At 41.3% G+C, this 9,047-nt stretch overlaps 1 pseudogene; it reads left to right on the top strand.

Annotated features, from left to right (window-relative positions):
* The first annotated feature begins 269 nt into the window (after positions 1–269).
* Positions 270–1,012, top strand: LOC100688255 (annotated as a pseudogene).
* Positions 1,013–9,047: the final 8,035 nt, after the last annotated feature.

Below are 9,047 nucleotides of genomic sequence, written 5' to 3'. Positions count from 1 at the left end.
GGCATAAAGTTTGAAATCAAAGTGTTTTGTAGGCCTGTGTTCCTTCTGAAACCTGTAAGGGAGAGAATGCTTCCTTGCTCCTAGCCTCCTGCTTCTGCATTAATATAACCCTCTGCAAGAATTTTCTATGTATGTAATATACATATGTTTGTGTTGATTTAATCTCTCGAATAATGTTTAACTCTAAATGCAACAAGTCCTTAAAAAATAAAAATAAAAAGAGGACTGAATTGCAGCTGAGGACCCTCAAGTCAGGGTCAATCAGGACCATGAGCTGTATTCCTTTCGATACTGGGCAGCCCAAGAGACAGGTTGTCCCCATAAAAGTGGGGAGAAACTTTGAAAGGGTATACGAAAAACTCCAGCATCTGGGAGAGCAGGGCAAGAGGCTATAGAACATGAAGCGTGAGATACCCTTGGACTTATTCTCTATCCCCCTCTGCGAGCAAGACCAGGACTTTCTGAACTTGGTGACAGCCCTGGACATGGCCATGAAGTGGATGGATGGCCTCCATCAGGAAAAGTGAACCAGATCTAAAAGACTGTAATGTGTAATGAGCATTGAACCTTACAAAAGTTTGGCAATGTCTTCCATAGCCTTTCTCGGCGGTGAAACGGCAGAGCAGTCATTGTAGGACTGTGGGAGATTGCAGGCCAAGGTGGAAAAATTCAAGGAAAAGAAGTCAGGGCCAGTGCTGGCCAAACTCCTCCAGGCCCAAGCAGAGCATTGGCCTGCATGGGATGACTTTGAAGCCAAGAACAAGCAGCTCCTGCACAAGATACTGTAGTTCTACAATAGTCATCTATATTAATTCCAGCTCAGCTTTGAGTCCCTAAAGGGACTCAAAGGTGAGTCTCAATCAGGTGGTATTACAGTCTGAAATGTGTAAGATCTTTGGTGACTTGACTCCACAGCTTGGCCAGTCTGGACACCTGGACATGCAGTGGGAGTAGGAAAATGAGGCCAAATTGAGTGAATTCAGAGCCCTCCTCTACTGTGGCTGATGACTAACTCCTGGGACACAAGTTAGTCTCTCAAGTCTTTCGAAGCATAGGCTCAGGTGTCAGCTCAGCACAAAGTCCTCCTATGGGGGAAGTCTGGTAGCCCATAGGTTGGGGAGACAGGCAGCTCCCACTCTACCTTAGCAGCCCTTTGCAATGAGCCTGGCACCAGAAGCCACAAGCAGGTAGCTCTCTCCCCACCCAATACCAGGAGCCTGTAGACCCAGGTGAGCAGTATAGTAACCCCCCACCCAGGGGCTTTCTTATTTCCAAAGAACTGCCGAAAGTGCAACCTGGCAAGCTTTCAGCCTTCAAAGGGCATGGGTTTTATCAGTTCATTTGAGGTCTTAGCCTTGCTTACATAGTTAAGTTGCATAGTTACCTCCAAAAGGCCCATCCTGGGGAGTCCAGTGACCCTCATTTGCTTTCCATTTTGAAGACTCGTTTTTTTTTTTTTTTTTTTTTTTTTACCCCTCCTGGAAGAAGCCCTTCTTTCCCAGAATGTGTGAATCTGGGAAGTTGGCCTGCCCCAGGGAGTGTAGAACTATGGTCCTTCAGCCCTACATGCCCCTCACTCCAGCCTCCCAGCATGACAAAGACTGGGTTAGCCCACTTCTATCCATTAGATCAGGGCCAGGAAAGAATCCCAAGTTATAGCTTCCCCCAGTAACTGGGACTCAACTCAGGTCAATGTGCTACCACGCAAAATGTCACAGTTCAATTCATAGGCCTCAAAAGCCAGAATGGTGAGTTGTGTGCTAGCAAAATAATACACTGAGGCTGCTTTTCATGAGGAAGTCTCCAGGAGCAGGTAGACATGGTCTCCTGGGGCAAATTCTAGACCCCCTATGGCTGTCAGGAGAAACAACTGCCCTGAGTACGTGCAATGCAATGGTACATTTGGGTTATTGAGGTAGCAAGCACCCTTTAACCATGGTCTTTTGAAATCAGAGTGGCATAGGATGCAGTCAGTGTCCACAAATGGGGACCTGTTAAAAGACTTTGACTCCCTTAATTCTGTTTTCTAAGACACCAGACACCTATGCATTAGCTGCAAGTGTTTCCTCCAGTTTTACACTCCTCCCCCATTGACTGCCAGAGTCTTCCCAAGGCCCTGTATCACTACCCAAGGACTAATAAACACTAGTGCCAGGTAACAAGCTCTCCATATGGTTTATTTTTTCAGAGAAATCCTAGGAGATTAGCAGCTTGGAAGGCCACGATAGCCATGGAGTTGATGTCTGTTTCTATGTTCATTTCCTTCATTTTATTGTCCGTGCAGATCATATATTCTCTTGGACACCAGCAGGAATCCTAACAGCCTTTCAGAATAATATATTTCCTCTTGTTCTTTGGGCTAACCCACTTCAAAACTCTTCTATGTCTTTTATCCTGAATTTGCTGAGGTTTAATAGGGTACACTTGATTTATTTGTCCACATATGGTTGTGAATTGAAGTATATTCAACATTGAGAAGGATGACTTCTTACTGGCAATGCTGTCGATGATCTGTTTTCAGAATCAAAGCAGCAGGAATCTTCTAGAGCAGTGGTTCTCAATCAGTGGCAGTATTGCCACTCCCAACCCAGGGGATCATTGGCAACGTCTGAAGGTATTTTTGGGTGTGAGAATGGTATGTGTGTAGGATGCTAATGGCTTCTATGTGGTTAAGGCAGAGGGTGCTGCTGAACACAATTGTAGGACACTCTCACACAAGAAAGAATTACCTGGCCCAAATATCAATAGTATGAAGATTGAGTAACCCTGACTTAGAGGAATATTTTTTCTCCTATAACCTTTAGGCATTACTTCGGAAGCTGTATGATCTATATTCCAGGCTCAGATCAACTACTTATTCACTATTTTAACATGGTCCAACAGCCTATGGATTTTGGACTTGGGCTTGCTTGTATACGAAATGAGGAAAGTAGCTTTTGGGAAAGAAATTGGAACATGTTGAGTCACTAATTATATTTTATGGTCAAGGGAAGAAAAGTGTTTAATATTCAAAGATGCTTATTGAAGAATTATTTATGATAATCAATATTATAAAACAGCTCTGTTTGAATAGATGGCAGTTCATCTGTTTCATAGAACATTATGAGAATCTTATGAAGCAGTTTTCATAAGGAAAATGCCTTTATTACAATGTTAAGAAAAAGAGTAATGGAATTCAAATTTGTATGTAAAGTAGACCAGATGGAAATTTGTCACTTTCTTTCCTGTTGTATTTCTTACTGTTGTATTCATCACAGTGACTAGGACTCACTTATTTATGTGTGTGTCTTCATGGCTAGACCGTGTAGTCCCTGGGCATGGTAGGGAGGGGCCTTAGTCACCTCTCTATCCTCAATGTCTTGCCTATAACTAACTGAATATATGGTCTCTCACAAGACAGTTAACTGCTCCCAGCTTTGGTTTCCTCATCTGAAAAATGTAGGCAAAATTGTGCATACCTCAGAGGTGTTGAGATCAATAAATAGCCAAAGATCATAAAGCATTATATCTAACACATAATAACCATTCAGTAAAATTAATTATTGCTATTCCTTGCATCCCTGCTCCGCCAGCAACAAGATGTGTAACCTTGGGAAAATAAATTCAGGTCTGGTCTGTTCTTTTCTTTTTTCTTCTCTATTCTTCCCCCTATATAAGTGAAAATTTGTATAGACTATCTCAGTCCTCCTTCCCACATCCTAGATTCTTCTATCTTTTGATTCTAAAGATTAAGGCTTCAGGATTCAGGAGACTTGTTGGAAGGCAGACTCTGTAGAGGTAAAATGGCGCCACCAATCATAGTCTAATGAGGTTTTGAGGGTGGGGACAATCATCAAGTGGGAGAGTGATGGAGCGCCTGGGTGGCTCAGTGGTTAAGCATCTGCCTTTGGCTCAGGTCACTATCCCGGGGTCCTGGAATCGAGTCCCACATTGGACTCCCTGCAGGGAGCCTGCTTCTCCCTCTGCCTGTGTCTTTGCCTCTCTCTTTGTGTCTCTCATGCATAAATAAATAAAATATCAAAAAAAAAAAGAGGGAGAGTGGTGGTGGGTCAGCTGGAGACAATGTGATACAGGGGAAAGAGCATTAGATGAGGTGTCAGAGAACTGGGACCTAACTAGGGCACTGTGAAGCTCAGGCACATATCATTTCTCCATGGCAACTTCCAACTTCCAACTTCCTTACCAGTAATAGCAGAAAGAAACAGCTAGCAAATTCAGGGACTCTTCCAAATCTTACCTTGTGAGGTTGTGCCCTATTCCTGTGTTACCAGGCATGCTATTCTGAATTTGTTCTTCTACGTAGCCACTGTTGCCCAGTTACATGTGACTACCTTCCTCCCTCAATCTTTCCTAGGTGTTGATGTCTTCCCTTTTTAGATGCTAACTTATCAACCACTATTTTTCCTAGATAGAAGTCCAAGAATAATGCAAGATATTTGTCTGAATATCTTAGGGTCTTTGCCGTATCAGAGTGACCATAATGAGACCCATGGGACAAACTGTAAGTTAAAAACAAAAACAAAAAAAAACCAACTATCTGGTACTGAGAAACCAAAGGCAGTGGGAAAATCCTTCACAGGAACAGAGGTTGGAGAAATAACAGATGGGAAGCAATCCGAAAGCAGATTAATAATGACAAATAAATCATTAAATCTTCCACTTATGCAGTCTTGCTCCAGAAAGAACAACAGATAAATAATGAAGACAAATTTAGACTTAGCATTTGAATCAAATTTATAACCAACAACAAAACGAAGTACCTTTCAAGGTAGGGAACCTCCAGCTAGAGAGAGGAAAGGTTTAATGCTAGAGAAGTTTCTTGCTTCTGATGAGAGAAGAGATTTAATAATTTCCAAATTCTTTTCAGTCCTGACAAGGCGGTTCTCCCTGTGAATGAAGCCATGGCTCAGAGGACAAGTACCCTGGAACAGCTTTCCTATTTGCCACCAAGTACTAGGGGAGAAGCCTTTAGGTTTTCACAGTGATTTTAAGGAGTGGGCCTTAATTCCATTTTGCAGATGACAAAATTGTGGCTTAGACAGGGATATTGTTTTTCTCAGCATTGTAAGAGGTACAGTAGGCTTCAACTTTGTATCTGAAACATCCTGAGGAAGCCAGCTGGTCCTCACTGTTTTGACTACACTGGTTTAGGCTCCTGAACTCTTCCATAGAAGATCCAATTAAAGGGCAGGTTGCTAGCTTCTTTGCATGTAGAAGGGGAGAGGAGGCTAGAACAAATGACTTTACTCCTTGCCAGAGGAAGACGGGGGTTGTCTGTGAGGAGAGCTTGTTGGGGAGCTCCTGCCACCTGCAACCAGTCAATTCATCCTCCTGGAAGCTGGACTGCAGGCCCCGTGCCAGCTTGTCAGTGCAGAAACTGGCAAGAAGAGAACTCACTCAGAGGCTGTCAGACACAGGAGCCTGCCCACAGGTTACAGTGTGAAAGGGGGGCCTTGGGAGCAGGGGCAATGACCAGTCTCAGCAGTCAGCAGGAGAAGGGGAAGGAGGGGGTGCTGAAATGCACCATGTGTCTACTTGGTGTTCAGTGCTTTTTAAATATTTTCTCTTTTAATTCCTCTCTACAGTCCTATTAAGTAGGTATTATTTTCTTCATTTTTCCAAACGAAGACACCAAGACCGAAGCAATTTCAGTAAATTGCTGTACATTATTCAGCAGGCCTTGGATGTTAAGCCAATTTTGTCTGACTCCAAATTCCACATTTTCTACCAAATTATGGTTTTTCAAATTCTATTCACTGGTGTTCCCTTTCATGTTTCACCATGTCTGTATCCACTTGTACTCTTACTCAACATTTTTCTGCAAATCAACTTACTTATAAATCAATTTTACTTATACGAGTGCATTTTAAAGGGAAGATGTACGATGCCATCATATATGGAAAGCAATTTCACTTGCCATAAATATATGGTAATAAAAATAAATAAATGAAAACAAAATAGTGTTATTATGCTCCTGCTGTATAGTCTTATGTCTGGAAGGCTCTGTGCCCAAGGTATACTTTTTTTTTTTTTTTTTTTTTGTGAAAAGTGAAGATTAGGGAAGTATTAGAGAGGTGCTAAAGATATAGAGAACCAAAATGATGTTTTTCTCTTTGGTGAAATTAAACAGATTGAAAGGTAATTGAAATTCTTGTGATGTGGTTCAAAACTGTTTACACCCTTTCTCTAGGCCACCCCCACCATATCCAGGACCACACCATTCCATGTCCGCACTTTAGGAAGCTAATCAAGATAGTGGTGATATTATTAGCTTCTGTTCTGAAGTCAAGCAAGTGCTCTCGCTAAATACCATCTCAAGTGAAACAACACAGATTACTAGATAGAAAGCAGGGAGTAGGATTCAGAAGATAAAGAGAAGATCCCCCTAAATGGTTCTCCCACCCCACATCTTCAATCCAATATATCATAATTAAAGGCCATGACAATTTTCTACTAAGAAACATGAAATGATTTCTTGTTGCGGATATAAAGAATTCTCAATTCCTTAGCCTGGCATTTAAGGCCTTGCAAAATTCTGTTATGCTTCATCACCAACATTATACTTAGGCCAAAGAGAGCCAAAATGAACCACTCATCATTTCTTGTTTATGTCCTCAAAATGTCTTGCCTTCATTGTATTGCTAATCTGTTGCTATGTTTAGGCAACGTTTCTCTCTTCCCACGGTACATCTACATGTGTAATGGTGGTGGGCAGAGAAAGCCTGGAAAGATGAGAGTAAGAGAAGTGTAGTTTGTGAAGGTCTACAAGATGTCTATTGGATTTGGCAGTGTGGAAGGTCTAAGAGGCCTTAGAATTGTTTCAGTTATGTGTTAGGGATGTCGGTGGGTTAAGGATCAAATGGGAATTGAGTAATGGGAGGTAGCAAGCACACATCGAGACAAAACATGAAAAGTGAAGTGTTCGATGGTAAGGCACACAGGAGAGCTCAGAGCATGTTTTTACGTGAGCTTTAGCTCATTTTTTGCAGGAAGCAAAAAGTTAGGAAGAGGTTTGAGATGTAAATGTAGAAAAAAATGTGAAGGGACAGAATCAAGAAGAAATGTGAAGGCCTTGGCCTTGCATACAAGGAGAGACACTTGAAGAAGCTCATAGTGAAGTGGTGCCTTTCTATAAATGGAATGGAATTAGCAGAGTGAATCCACAGCACACATTTGCACTAAGTAGCTGGAGAGTCAGGATCTCTCTGGATTTTTGCCATTTAGTATATAGTATTAGTATTAGTATATAGTATATAGTATTAAACACACATTCCCAGCCTAATAATTATATGGAGTCACAGAACATTTAAGGTTGAAGGAAATCCAGTCTTCTACCTTATGCTTGGATCCACGTCAGATTTGAGGTCTACTCTTTTAACTTTAGTGGAAGGAGATTAATGCCTATACAGAAGATAAAATTTCTTTTTCTTTCTTTTTTGTTTTTTAAAGATTTTATTATTTATTCATAAATATTATTTATTTATTCATAAGAGACACACAGAGAGAGGCAGAGACATAGGCAGAGGGAGAAGCAGCCTCCCTGCCAGGAGCCTGATGTGGGATTCCATCTCCAGGATCCTGAGATCATGACCTGAGCCAAAGGCAGATGGTCAACCACTGAGCCACCCAGGCATTCCAGAAAATTTCTGTTTAGAAAACATTAGGTATCAAGAAGTTCTGTTCTACACAGAAATAGTATCTACCTCCTTGCCAGATGGTGCCAGTTTTGCCCTTAAAAATCCTCACAGGACTTAAATCTCTCTTCAAATATGTATATAGTGATGGATTTTTTCCCTTTGAGAGGTTGTTTAACCATTTTTTACATACGATAATTTCTAAACTTGTATTTGCCTTTTTGTATGTTTCAACATATATTTAAGTTGTGATGTCCAAAAATAAAAATGACATCCCAGATTCCCAGATATGGTTTGATCAGGGAAAGGTAATAAAGAGTTCATCCTAGGCCCTAGGTTTCATTAAGTCTGGCCAAGTTGCTGTTTGAGATTTATAGAGTACTTATAATATGCAGGTGATTTCTTTAGGATTTTAAAACATCATCTTATTTAATTTTTTTCAACATGAGGTAGAGTCTTTAATATTCCATTTTACAAATTGGCAACAGGAAGCCAATTATGTTTCCCAGGGTAAGTAAGCTAGCAGGTAGCTGAGTTGGGATTTGAACTCAGCTTTGCTTGACTTCACTGCATTATGACCTCTTCATATGTTGATGCGTTGTTAGTCATCTTCCTTCCACCCTGCACTTGTACAGGTAGGTTTCTTCAGGTGTTGAGCAAAGAAGATGGCACACAGAGGTTCTTGTTAAATATTATTTGGATCCTTATGGTATAGCTCTTACTGGCTGTCACGCTGCAGATGAAAAAATGAGGCTGAGATTAACAAGTATTCACTAAGTATCTACTAAGTACCAGACTCAGTACTGTCACCAACACTAGTGTGACAACAGTCTGCAGGTAAGTACAAGTATATGAAAATAGAGAGTCCTATCTCTGGACTCAAAGAGCAGCATTACTTCTACCATACGTACTGTAGCTTATTCATCCAGCAGAATTGCTCATAGCCAACCTAGAAGAATGGAATCTGCCGTCTCCAGCCAAAGGTCCTGTTCAGAAAAGTGAAGGTGTCTTTAGAAAGAGGGGCTACAGTGAGGAAATACAACACTGTACACGTCAAGGAGTAGAGATTCTCTTTACCTTTTCTCCACAGATCTAAATTTTATTAATGCCCACCCCATCCCCCAGCAAATGTGGCATTCTTTTAAATATGCCCTAAAAGTGTAAATCAGAGCAGAGACCATATTTCACGCCAAGAGGCTTGTATATCCATCAGGTATTTATGGCGCTGCTGTTAGCCAACTCTTCCATCTGGGATGCCTTTAGTCATCTTTCATCTGGTACACCTATTAGAGGAACTCCAGAACCATCCATAACAAAGGGGCTCATCTTTTAGAACTCCTTTGGCAGGAGTGAGAAATCCAAAGGTTTCCCATAAAGCCTGTGTTTCAAATTGCGTTTAAAGCGGTTGTTTGA

The sequence above is a fragment of the Canis lupus genome, chromosome 5 (genome assembly GCF_011100685.1).
Source record: "Canis lupus familiaris isolate Mischka breed German Shepherd chromosome 5, alternate assembly UU_Cfam_GSD_1.0, whole genome shotgun sequence".
Lineage (NCBI taxonomy): Eukaryota > Metazoa > Chordata > Mammalia > Carnivora > Canidae > Canis > Canis lupus.
The sequence above is the reverse complement of the archived record's forward strand: the minus strand, read 5'-3'. Positions and strand labels throughout refer to the sequence as shown.